The sequence below is a fragment of the Silurus aristotelis genome (genome assembly GCF_946808225.1).
Source record: "Silurus aristotelis genome assembly, chromosome: 13".
In the NCBI taxonomy this organism is placed as follows: Eukaryota; Metazoa; Chordata; class Actinopteri; order Siluriformes; family Siluridae; genus Silurus; species Silurus aristotelis.
The window spans coordinates 3579605-3593170 of NC_139586.1; the positions used below are offsets into that span (position 1 = coordinate 3579605).

A 13566-nucleotide genomic window follows, 5' to 3' on the forward strand; every position below is an offset into this window, starting at 1 on the left:
CAGGGTTAAGGCCAGAGCTCTATATTGCAGGTCACTCCAACCCATGTAAACCATATCTTCATGGAGCTGGCTTTGTGCACAGGGGTACTGTCATGCTGGAACAGCTTTAGGTCTACTAGTTTTAGTGAAGAGAAAATGCCTTAATCCTATTTAAAAAAAAAGAGATACATTACAATAGTGTGCGTCCAATTTTGTAGTAATAGTTTGAGGAAAAATGTCAAATGTCCAAAGGACAAATCTTTCCATACGATCTCATATGCTGGGCCTCAAATCAATTAGGGTAAAGTTGTTTTATATTACTGGCATTAATTACAGAATATACAATATATGTATATTTTAAAAAATCTTAATGGTACCAATATTGTTTTTCTTAAATGTATCAATTAAAAATATATAATTAAAAAATTATTTTTTTCTTTTAGTTTTTTGTTTGTTTTTTCTAAATAAATAAAACTTGCAACCAAATTGGTATACAAGTGATTCAAAATTCTGTAGCATCCACTTTTAAAATTCATACTTTTCCCTAAATGCTCATTTGGAAATTTTATAGCTGTTACTTTATGCAAATGAGCGGTTTGTGTTACAGGTCAGGGAGGTTTTAGTTCTACGAGAACGGTGTTCCTGAATCGAATCGTATCCTTTTGGCAAACGCAACGATTTTGCTTCAAGACAGTCGAAGGGTTATCCGCTTTCCCCGTGTGGAGAAACAAGAGAAGTGGGATTGAATTTGATTAAAAATGCACAAATACGGAAATTTGGATGAGTCCATATTTTGGAAAATGTCAATAAACACATCGGTCTTGGTACGGGTCCGATCCCTACCCTGTGACTAACCGTGACACTGTGAGCTATCCTCGGCTGAACCCCGAGCCTACACCTTTTATAGATCATTGTATCACACGGGGTTTCTGTATTTTTTTTTTTCCCTTCGGTGGATCTGGAGAAAGCTAAAGCTTGACAGCTAATACCACACATTCCTGCCAATCACCGGCGTCCTCATTACCGCAAAAAAACTCTGCATATATCAAAACAAAACAACAGCTGTTGCTCATGGCCTGCTCCTCACGAATATTCATGATGCAACAATCTCAAACATTTCATTCAACTACTTCTGAGCGTTCAAGAAAGTTAGGGTTTTAAAAAAGTTTTTACAATAAGAAAAGAAAGAAGAGGAAGAAAAAAGAAAAGAAAAAAAACTTCAGCTAACGTGCATTATACAGTAGACTTACTACTCGGAAACAAATCTGTGCCTTAAAGAAGTTCCTCGTCCGTATCCTGTTGCTAGTTTTCCCAAGAAGCCTAAAGATCCCAAACTCATCATGGGGTCACTCAAGGTCAGGCCTAATAAAGCTGACTCACGGGCGAGCAATGACAGCAGTTTCGGTTTGCTTGAGTGAACAAAGGCGAATCAGAGAGGCCCCGTGGGGCTACATTTCTTCACATGGCTTCAAGGAGTTCCCTTATGAACTCCAGAGGGCCCGTTTTGGACCCTTCATTTAGCTCCCGGGAATTGATCGAACCACAAAGACGTCCTGTTTAACATTTTCACCACGGTTTCCACCTGCATTCAAGTGACGGTGATATAATAATTTACAAATCTGCCTACAACCGCTAACCAGGGTGTCTTGACAAGTTGCTAAGCTGAAATTCCTGGGATGTTAATAAATATTTAAATCCAATCTGGATTTAGACATTATATTACAGTTTACTAAATAAACAGAAATTTGTGAACACCTGACCAAAGGTTCCTAATTCACATTTAGTGGGGGGACAGTCAGCATTCCAATTCATTCCAAAGGTGTTCAATAGGATTAAGGTCAAAGCTTTAGAGCAGGACACTGACTGTCTTCCACGTCTTCCAGCCCTTGTACCATATCTTCATGAAGCCAAGCAGTTTTGTGCCTAGGGGCATCATCAAGCTGGAGCAGATTCGGGTCTCCTAGTTGAATTGAAAGGAAAACTGAATACAAAAGTATCCACAGACAATTGCGTGCCTCCAAATTTGTGAAAACAGTTTGGAGAAGAACCGAGTGGTTCCCAAGCACTTTTCTCCAAACAGTGTACATTCTGACCCACCAAAATACCACCAGGCCATAAACTCAGAAGGGAGAGAATATTGTTAAAAAAGCTTGTTTTTTAAATGCGAGAAGTACTAAATGGAGTATTGTAGGTCTTCAGACAGCGTTTGAGGAACGCAAGTGATTCGACTGTTGGGATACCAAGAGGAATTTCATTCCACCACCTTGGTGCTAGAACAGAGTAGACTTGAGGAATGTCTTCCTTGTACTAAGTGAGATGATGGACCAATCAAGCACTGAGGTTGAGAATAGAAAGTGTTTTGTGGTTGCAAGAAAACAGGGCTTAGCAATATTAGCAAGTGTCAGTATCTTACCTATAGTTTCATTTATCCTCAAAAAAGTCTCAGATCATTCAACCTACTCGAAGCCATTTATACTCGAGCTTGAAATAGTCTTGGTCTACGATGTTATATTTGCTCAACTGCGATCCTAAAATAAGAAATCGTACATAACTTGTGATTATACTGGGCATATTCCCACTTACTTGGTCCAAACTGACCTCGGTCCAAAATGACCATTTATGGCGCTAACGTCGTACACGGAAAACGGCATCGGACCATTTTTACGAGAAATCTGACTGGGGAGATGTTGAGTGACGGCGAGTCTGTGATGATTAACTAACTGTGATGGGCGCGTTTGAGTTAATAGCCGGCAGAAATTGGATTCGTATTTTGTCAGGCTGTCGGAGCGCCTAACGGGCCTGTCAGGGACTGCGTGTCACTTAATGCGGACTAATTGCGAAGACGTGTCGGAAGTTGTCCGTAGAGTATGAAAGCATCGATTCCGTTTTTTTTTTTCCTTTTCTTCCTGATTGAGTACGAGAAGATTGTATATACAAATAAGTCTTGCTTTATGTCTTCAGTAACACCTCACCAGCCCAAAGGTTAGAAATCTTTTTTTTTTTTTTTTTAAATCTGATCCCTACGTGATATCAAACTGCCAAGATATTATTTCTCACCATGTGACACTGAAATGATCTACGCCGGTTTTCAAGCTCTGTAATAGTAACGGATATGTTGGATTCCTGACAGAATGGATTCCTTACAGCCCCGGGCCCTTTTGCTAATCTCACAGGCTCTGACCGTGTGAGCTCCTGACAGGAATATGAACAATTTTCCAAATAAATTAAACCGAACGAGGAAAAAGAAAATAAAGAAGAAAACTTTCAACAGCATTTCTTTTTCAAACTAATTTTTTTTTCCTGTCAGGTTAACACTCCCGGACAATCTAAAGGCTAGCATGACATTTTCACTGTAAAAATCGGTGCGAACCGGTTAAAACTGGCGTTGAACAAAAAACTGCAAGGGAGCACAGTGACATTAAGGCGACACCAACTCATGTACAAGTATGGGACCGGGATATTGGGATAGGAATGTCGCTCGAAAAGTTTCGCTCGTGACGTGCGGGTTTTTACCGCAAACATTGTTGGAATTCTCTGACTGTTTGAGGAAAGGTCTGGATGAACAAATACCCGGCGGGGTGGCATTGCGCCAAGGTTTGTTTTTGCCACCTCTGTTTCCTGTGGTGTTGTCTGCTTCTATGCTGCCCTGTGGTTGTGACTGCTACTGCTACTACTGCTGCATAGCCTCTGGGCATGGTCCTGAGAATGCCTACCTGGGTACCCTCGGTGCTTGGCCCCCTAAATATTACAAATCCTCATCTATTATATATCGTACTCATCCGATTTTGTTTACAGTCCAGACAACATGATCTTTACAAGTAAATAACAAAAACACCAAAGCAGAAAGAAAAAAAAGACCCGGACAATGGAAACCGCTCCCCGCAACTTTTTCGGCAGCCAGTTTTCTCCGCCGGAAGCCATGCTGAACATACATAAATAAATGTACGGCTGCACAGCACACGGATTTTTTCAATGTGGATGAGGAAATAGTCGGATTCAAGCGTTTATGTTTTCCCCCTGGCTGGCGGATCTAATCTACAACGGCGCCTGCTCAATCTACACTACCCCATCACTTTGTCAATTAATCCCATTGTTTTAGCCAAAACATGGTTTTAAATTCAAAACATTTACCTCACTAACTTGGATGTTCAAGGAAACACTAGCCTCCTTTTGCCTCACTGGCTCATGCCATCTGCTTTATTCAGAGATGAGGCCGCATCTTCAGAGGCTTCGCAAGTGCGATAAACAGGTTTTACAGGGTTCACCCTCTCTGTTTACAGCACGCCGTACTTTCTGCTGTAAAATATTCCCCGTTAAACTGTCAGCGGTGCTCGGCACCCGCCTGGCGCTCGCAGTATGATGACACGAGGCTGGCGTTTCCGCCCCTGCTTCGCCTGCTGCACCGCCGGCCAAACAACTGTCCCTACACCACAGCAGCGCCAGTACCCCGCTAACTTCCGAGCCTGACTTCGAACATCTGTAAAACATTTTTATTCTGTCCTGAACCACGCTGGCAAGCGTCTCGGAGTGGAGAGTTGGCAGGACTTGAAACGGCGCTTGAGGAAAAAAAAATAAATACTGCCAGCACAATAACGCTACACGAAGAGACGGTTATGCATTAAGTAAGGTTTAGCCTTTACCTTCGGCGAGGAGGCTGGGGTTGATTTGGTGCCCCTCGTTCTACCCCCGGAAAAAAAAATGCTGAACAGCTATAAGGAGACCCAAACAATGCCCCTGTACACAAAGCCAGCTCCATTAGGATACATCGGATGGAGAAGGTGGAAGATATTGAGAGGCCTGCTATGGAGCTCGGACCTCAATTCTACTGGGATGGATCGGACCGCTGAACGCACCCCAGGCCTCCTCACACCGTGTGCATCCTGAATCATAGCACCTGATTTTACCAACACCCATGTAGCTGAATGAGTCCAAATCCCTACAGGCACATTGCGAAATCTAGTGGAACATTTCAGGAGGTTCCTCTGACAGGTAATGGGGACGAAATGTGCAATGAGATGGTTAAAAAGCAAATAGAAACCTTATGCTCAGGTGTCAACAAACTTATCCTGACATCACTCACAGCTTTCTAGACGAAAGATTGTTTTTCGCCTCAGTGACAGAGCAATGAGAGCAGGAAGCTCCTGACCTGCCAGACAACAGAAGTCCTGTTGAATGGCATTCCCAGTATTTCACACGTGACATTCCAGATATACTAAGAAAGCCTTTCAGAGCAGCTCCACTCCATCCTATGTTCTATAACACATGACCATAAAGCTCCATGAGAAGCCTTGTGGCAGATGCCTACTGGTGTTGTTGTCAAGTGCATTGTGTAATTATATAATGAATGACATATGCCATAATAATGATGTATGATTTTTATCATAAATAGAGTATTATTTTTTCTGTAATCGGTAGTGGCTTTAAACACAGCTGGCTCTGCTCTAACACTTGGCAAAAACTGATGGTTTGAAGAAACCATTATTTACGTCTGTACTTTTGACAGTCACCAACAGCTGGAACCAAATTCCTTGTGTGTGTCAACACACTTGGCCAATAAACCGGATTCTGGAAAAAAAGAAAAAAAAAGGAAAAATATTTCGGATCCTCTAACGAATGGTGAAGATTTGACTTTTTTATTATAATTTTGGGAATTTTTGGAACAGGAATAAATAGATAGATAAATAAATTGATTACTTCCGGTGCATTTTTATAGTGTGGTGTATTTCATTCTACTTATTCTAGAAAATAAAGTTGTATCAAACCATTTATAGCTTTTTCGTTGTTTAAATATTATTTTTTTAATTGTGATTATGTAAATATATAAAAGTACTATTCTAAAAATGAATATATTTTTGGAAACATTTCATTAGCTGCAAAATTTACAGCTGACTGTGTGCTTCGTTTTAAAAATAGCATTTTATAGGGGAAAAAACTGAAAAAAACAAATAATAATAATAAATAAAATAAAAAAATCTTTAAAAATAAAAAAATTAACAAAGATATTTTTATAAATATAAAAATAAAATAAATACAATATTAAAAAATATATATTGAAAAAATCATTGCATAATGTCCAACTTACCTTAGAAGTCAATTAATATTAGGGCTGCAACTAATAATTATTTTGATCATTGATTAATCAAATTTTTTATTTATTTTTTTACTTCTTAAATTAGATGCTTTGCTTATTACAACTATATAAAACCCTAATTCGAAATATTTGCGTATTAAATTGTATCTAAATAATGCAAAAGCCACATATTGCATTTATAATACAACATTGTTTTGACAAATTTGTAAAAAAAATATCATCTAGAAAACATCTAGAAAATTTAATTAATTTTGGTTTCGTACAATTAAACAACATAAGCGTAAATTCAATATACAATCATTCGAAACAAGCATTTGAACGTAGTCGGAGTAAATCACGTTTGAAAACGGATAAGTTACTGTTGTAGCGGACAAATGCTATAAAAAGGGAATTGAAACGGAGAAAGGCGGCGAGCTAACGGGCTTCGTTTAAAAAAAAGAAAATAAGAAAAAAATATTGAATCCATCACTATGCCGCGACCGGATGCTCTCGAGTCACGGCAGATAAGATCCGGCGCGGTTATCGATTTTAATTGATTAGTTGTTGCAGCCCTAATTAATATATTTCGCAATTAAAAAATATTAAAAATTAATTTTAAATATTACGACTTGAAATCTTTTTCTTTGTTTAAAAACCAATATCCCGAGTTAATTGGTCGGTTACATTTATGTACACAGATGAACAGCAACGAAACATGACTTCCTGGATAGGAGACCTCATGATCTTCATCCTCTTCTAAACCTGAAGCTTTTCTTTTCTTTACAAATTTGGATTCAAAGTTCTACTTCAGAACAAACTTGTCAGTCTTTGATTGAACCGCTTTTAATGGACATGCTGGTCCATTTTCACTTTGGTTCACATCTTCAAACGTCACCCACAATGCCGTTCCACCACCTGCTGAAAGTGGCGTAGCAGGATTTATCTCTCGCTTTGATGTCGACCCGAAAAGAGAGATGCAGCGGCGCTTTAGTACTTTAGTCTATCCGGCTTTCTGAAATCCTCTCGCTCTGTTCAAACGCACCAGTGTCCGAGGTTACGCCTCTCGCGCTACTACCACCACCGTCTCGACATGACCGTCCATATCACTTCATTAGAAACACATTTTGCCAGTTCTAGAATAATAATATCAATTATTATGAAATGGATCAGGCGCAGACGTGCGGGAATGTTACAGCCATCTGGTATTTGATAGAAATGCAGATGCTGCAAACGAGGAAGTGCTTTTATTCCTCTGAGAATATTCAGAATATTTATTGTGTGTGGCAGGATACGACGACGTGACACGTTAGGCCCACAAAGCGTCACTTTAAAAAAAAAATTATTTCTATTATTATAATATCATAGTATCAATTATCAAGTATCAATTAATGAATTGTATGGTGTCATTAATAAAAAATAACTAATAATTTTCACCTCATTAATAGAAATGTTTCAGTAGCTGCGAAATGGTCGAACTGCTTGTGTTCATAATATATAAATAAAAGAAAATTATAATATTAAGAGGAATATGTTTTAAAATAATTAATTGCAATTAATTTTTTGTAAAATAACTACTTATATATGAAAATGCTAATACAATAAATAAATAAATAAATAAATACAAAAACTAAAAATAATTAACATTTTGTTTTGAAAAACCTTTTTTGAGATGAGCAGGTCCAAAAACGAGTCCATATTGGACATTTCTGGTTCTGATAGGGAAACTTCCGTAAGACAGAGAAGAAAAGAAGAAGTTCTGCCTCACCCCAACAGTGAAACACGGAGGGAGAAGCTCAATAGTTTGTGGTTCAGGGAAGACTGGAAACCTGCAATTCCGTCTAAAAGCGAACGTCCAGGCCTCTGTTAGCGTTATTCAGAGCGCGAACGGTCAACTAGAGCAGTGGTCCCCAACCCTCCAGGCCCCGGACCGGTGCCGGTCCGTGGGTCAATTGGTACCAGGCCACATAACTTAGAAGAATACATAACTTACATTATTTTGGTTTTATTTATTATCTGATTCTGAACGGTTTTATTTTGGAAAATGACCGGATTCTTTCCACAACATCTGTCTATGACTTGCTTCCCTCAGTCACATGTCTTACCTCCTCCATCCCCTACCTTCTTAGAGGGGCTGCTCCGGCCGCTAACACATAATAAATTACCGATAAATTGAAACCCCCAAACTACGTTTATTATAAGAATTATGTCATGGGATGCCCAGTCACCGCACCTAAATCCTATTGAACTGCTCTGGGATGAACTGGATCCCGAAAAAGAAGTTTCCCAAAAGACATTGCAGTAAAAAAAAAAAAAAAAAAGGATTACAGCCGATTGTAATGTATTAATTATTAATCGTATTTATTTATTTTTTTTAAAGTGTAACACCTGTATGTTTAAATATATAGTTGGTCGATTAAACCTTAATACCTTAATGGCCTCGTTTGTTGAATAGAAACATGCATGTCTCTCCCTCTCTCTCTCTCTCTCTCTCTCGCTCTCTCTCTCTCTCTCTCTCTCTCTCTCTCTCTCTCTCTCTCTCTCTCTCTCTCTATATATATATATATATATATATATATATATATATATATATATATATATAATTAAATTTGATGCTACAAAAACGTGAACAGGAAGTGTGGTTTTCTGCATTCGATTTTACATACACAAATAGAACATAGTAGAGAATCTTCCGGAAGTACGCTCGTTTCGATCGGATAGGCCTGGTCTTTTCCGTCTATCTGCGAGGTTGCTGGATTCAGTGTATTTTTTTATAAATACGAGAATTCACACCTCCACCCCAACCTGATCCAATCCTCCCTCGATTGAAACACAGCGTGTACTCCCCTTGGTGTTTTTTTTCTCTTTTCGATACTGAAGCGGTACGCTATCGTTTATAACTGTAAGATCAGAGTTTTTGGCTTCTGAAATTGATTAGAAAAATGCCAAAAGCGAGTCTTACAGACACGGTGTGGGCTGCCTGGCTTCGCTGCGGGACTCTGGGTTGTGGATTTGGCTTCCTCTGCCCCCTTTTACAAACGCAATTAGGAGCTCCCGAGCTCAACGGCCGTGGCACCGTTTTCACAAACTCCGGAGTCGAGAAAGGGGGTGGTGTGTGTGTGTGTGGGGGGGTGTTTATGTTTATATTTGAATATGTTTATATTCCTTTGCCTTTTTCGCATTAAAGTGTCATGAAACTCTGAGTCACTTAACCAATTGGAGACGTTCGTTTAGCGAGAAGGTGTTTTGATACCTGCTGCGAATACTCTAGGCCATGCTCCGGGGTTGTTTTTTGGGGGGCGTGGCTTGCGAGCGATCGTTTGGGAAACTTTTCATGAACCGTGGCTGTTGCGCAATGGCGTTTTTCAGTTTTGACAGCGCTGGGCTTGGTGCTTAACAAAGAGCGTTATTTTCCGAAAGAAGGAAACGCCCTTGTGGGGGTGGTTTTAGTGACCGATCACGTTCCTCTGCGGACTGCCCGACTGCCCGCACTTAACATAGTGAATTGGAGGCTCAAAAACGTAATCACAACTACTTTCATAATATTTTTGAAAACACATTATTGTATCAAAGTGATGATGTCTAGATGAATTCACTAAGGTACCACAGAAGCTGTGTCCAAAATTCTCATATTTTCAGAACTCAATTGGTTTTAGAATCGCCCCCTGCCAGGCTCGGGGACCCCTGTAGTCGCTGTTACTGACTGACAAGACAAAATCTGCTTCTCCCACCAACAGAAAATGTCCAGTTTTGCTTTCTTTGGTTCTTAAAAGGTCGAGAGCTCAAATCCCAGCCACACCAAGCCACTGCCACTTTTGGGCCTTTTAGCCACAGGCACAGGACGGGGGCACCGGACGGGCACAGAACGAGACAGCCAGATTTACACATGTAGAAAACCCAAAGAGATTCAATTATTAAATCCTCAATGAAATGGTTTGATTAGGCGTTGTACAATCAGTACTTGCTCTCTCGCATACACTCATCTACAGCAACAAGCTTAAATAACTTTTACACAGACATGTGAAATACGTTTTATAGACTATAAAAGGCGATGACATAATAAGATTCTACAAACAGTTTGTTCCCCAAAGCTCAGTTCAGTTGTTATTGGATTGCGCAATCGAGTTGAGGCAGGAGACCTCAGCTTCTGCACTCAAACCCTCACCGGAACTTCCAGCCGAACTCGTCAATGCTTACAATTAAAGTGTTTAGAATCCTAGAGAATTGGAATTAATAATGCAGATCAGAGAGCAAAAGCTTTGTTTAAAAAATATATTTTACCATTTCACTACATTCATTTCATATTGGAATATAACTGCAATATATTCATTATATTCAATATACCTAAAAACATATATTAGGTAGTATCAAAAAGTTGACTGATTTTGTAACACGCCAACAGACAGCATGCACAAGGCTTTACGCACAGTCACAGGGAGCATCAACCTCAATAAGCAGGTGTGCCAAAAGACATCGTCCTGTGTTTATCGTTCAGCTGCGCAACTGGTGCTATTCTGACGACGTGAGTTACCACGTTTGCGGATGCTCCGCAACCCTACTCTCTGGATTTGGCTCCTGCGGACTTTGCCATGTTCCCGAAGATGAAGATCAGGCTTGAAGATCGCTGTTTTGACACCATTGTGGCACAAATAGCACATGGGGCTTGACACATTTTGAAAAGATACCTTCTAGGACAAGTGCAAGGAACGCTGTATTGCTGTGCAAGAGGACAATTTTGAAGGTGATAGTGTAAAAACGTAGATAAACAAAGTACTTTCTTGTTAAAATAAATAAATAACTACATTTTCTATATATAAAGAGAGAGAGAGAGAGAGAGAGAGAGAGAGAGAGAGAGAGAGAGAGAGAGAGAGAGAAATAGAGATACAAGCGACGTGGGCGTGGTTTAGTCTAGGTGGGCGTGGTTTAGTCTAGGTGACAATTGCAAGTGACTAATATTCACTAATACGCTATGAGGAAATCTAAATATTATTTTTGTGTAGTATGGAGGAATTTGCACTTTTGTACACCTAATATTAATGTCATATTCTACAGAACCTCCTACACAGCCTCCATCTACACTTCGTTTAATCCGCAAGTTATTAGTTCTATTTTATTACTAGTATACATACAGTGCGCGGCGGAAAGCCGGAGCGGCCACTGCGCATGCGCGAACTTTCTTCCTCTGCGTCGTTCTACTTTAGTTGTCGGCCTGAGTGTTTATAATGCAATCAAACCGCATAATAAGACACGACAGGAAGCCGAGAAGGCGACAACGTCGCGTTGTTAATGCGTTATAACACGCGTTAACAGCTCAGTGGTGTTCTTTACGCTGAGAGCTAGTGTACGGCTTTCTAGTAGTGCGAGTGACGCGCCCGCACATGCGCGCCCCTATACACGCACACAATACGACCCTGACACGCGCATTTACTTCTGTAAATAACTTTGTATAAATATATATTGAAGTCCAATTAATAACACTATTGAAGTATCACACAGGTCACTCGGGACGGCTAGTAACGCTCCCATGCTAACCTGCTAACTAGCCACCTAGCAAAGAGTTTCAGCTAAACTTTAGCTCAACCGTTCTTTCTTTTCTTGATTACAGTGACTACACTCTTCCTCCCTCATTCGCGATTCACCATGTCTGAAAACTCCAACACACACACGTGTGTTACTACTACTACTTGTAAAACCTGTAAGTCTACTGTGTCATTAGCTAGCAGGTTAGCCTAGCTGGCTAGCATCGCTATATGTCTTACCAGGAAGAGCCAGCCTAGCGTCCACACACTGTTTAACTCCGACCGAGGAGGAGGGCGATGGTGGTGGTGTAAGAAAAATCGCTCCAGGTATCAACTTCGGAATAATTCAACTGCTGCCGGGAGAGTGTAACATACACACAAATATATGTATATATATTTATATATACACTCACACTCTTGCGCGCGCACAGGCTATGGTGGGTAGTCCTAGAAAGTAAGTAAGTGCGTGTGTGTGTGTGTGTGTGTGTGTGTGCACGTGTGCGTGTGCGCGCAGAGCAACTTCTAGTTCAGTTACACTACATTACTATACATTAATCTACACTACTTTACAATACATTACACCACCCTACATTACACAACACTGCATTTTAATACATGACACCACATTACATTATAATACACTGCATTACAATTCATAAATCTACACTACATTACAATACAATAATCTACATTGCGTTACACTACACTACATTACACTACACTACATTATACTACATTACATTACGTTACACTACACTACACAACATTACAATACATTAATCTACAATACATTACGTTACATTACACTACACTACATTACGTTACAATACACTACATTACACTACACTACACTACATTACACAACACTACATTACGTTACAATACACTACATTACACTACACTACATTACACTACATTACATTACGTTACAATACACTACACTACACTACATTATACTACACTACATTACATTACGTTAAAATACACTACATTATACTACATTGCATTACACTATACTACATTATGTTACACTACACTACATTATACTACAATACATTATATTACGTTACACTACACTACATTATACTACATTACATTACACTATACTACATTACACTACACTACATTACGTTACGTTACACTACACTACATTATACTACACTACATTACATTACGTTACAATACACTACACTGCACTACACTACATTATACTACATTACATTACGTTACACTATACTACATTACACTACACTACATTACATTACGTTACAATACACTACACTGCACTACACTACATTATACTACATTACATTACGTTACACTATACTACATTACACTACACTACATTATGGTACAATACACTACATTACACTACATTACATTACGTTACACTACACTACATTATACTACACTACATTGCATTACGTTACAATACACTACACTGCACTACACTACATTATACTACATTACATTACGTTACACTACACTACATTATACTACACTACATTACATTACGTTACAATACACTACACTGCACTACACTACATTATACTACATTACATTACGTTACACTATACTACATTACACTACACTACATTACGGTACAATACACTACATTACACTACATTACATTACGTTACACTACACTACATTATACTACACTACATTGCATTACGTTACAATACACTACACTGCACTACACTACATTATACTACATTACATTACGTTACACTATACTACATTACACTACACTACATTACGGTACAATACACTACATTACACTACATTACATTACGTTACACTACACTACATTATACTACACTACATTGCATTACGTTACAATACACTACACTGCACTACACTACATTATACTACATTACATTACGTTACACTACACTACATTATACTACACTACATTACATTACGTTACAATACACTACACTGCACTACACTACATTATACTACATTACATTACGTTACACTATACTACATTACACTACA

At 39.0% G+C, this 13566-nt stretch overlaps 1 protein-coding gene across 3 annotated transcripts in view; it reads right to left on the reverse strand.

The window, feature by feature from the left end:
* nek7 (NIMA-related kinase 7) overlaps nt 1-12045 on the reverse strand; it is a 60653-nt gene extending 48608 nt beyond the window's left edge. Inside the window, exon 1 of one of the 3 annotated variants that reach the window (XM_083558211.1) lies at nt 11806-12045. The gene's annotated coding sequence lies outside the window, so the exon portion shown is untranslated. The remainder of the gene's footprint in view (nt 1-11805) is intronic. The other 2 variants (XM_083558207.1, XM_083558210.1) reach the window with 2 other exon arrangements.
* Between the last annotated feature and the right edge of the window lie 1521 nt (nt 12046-13566).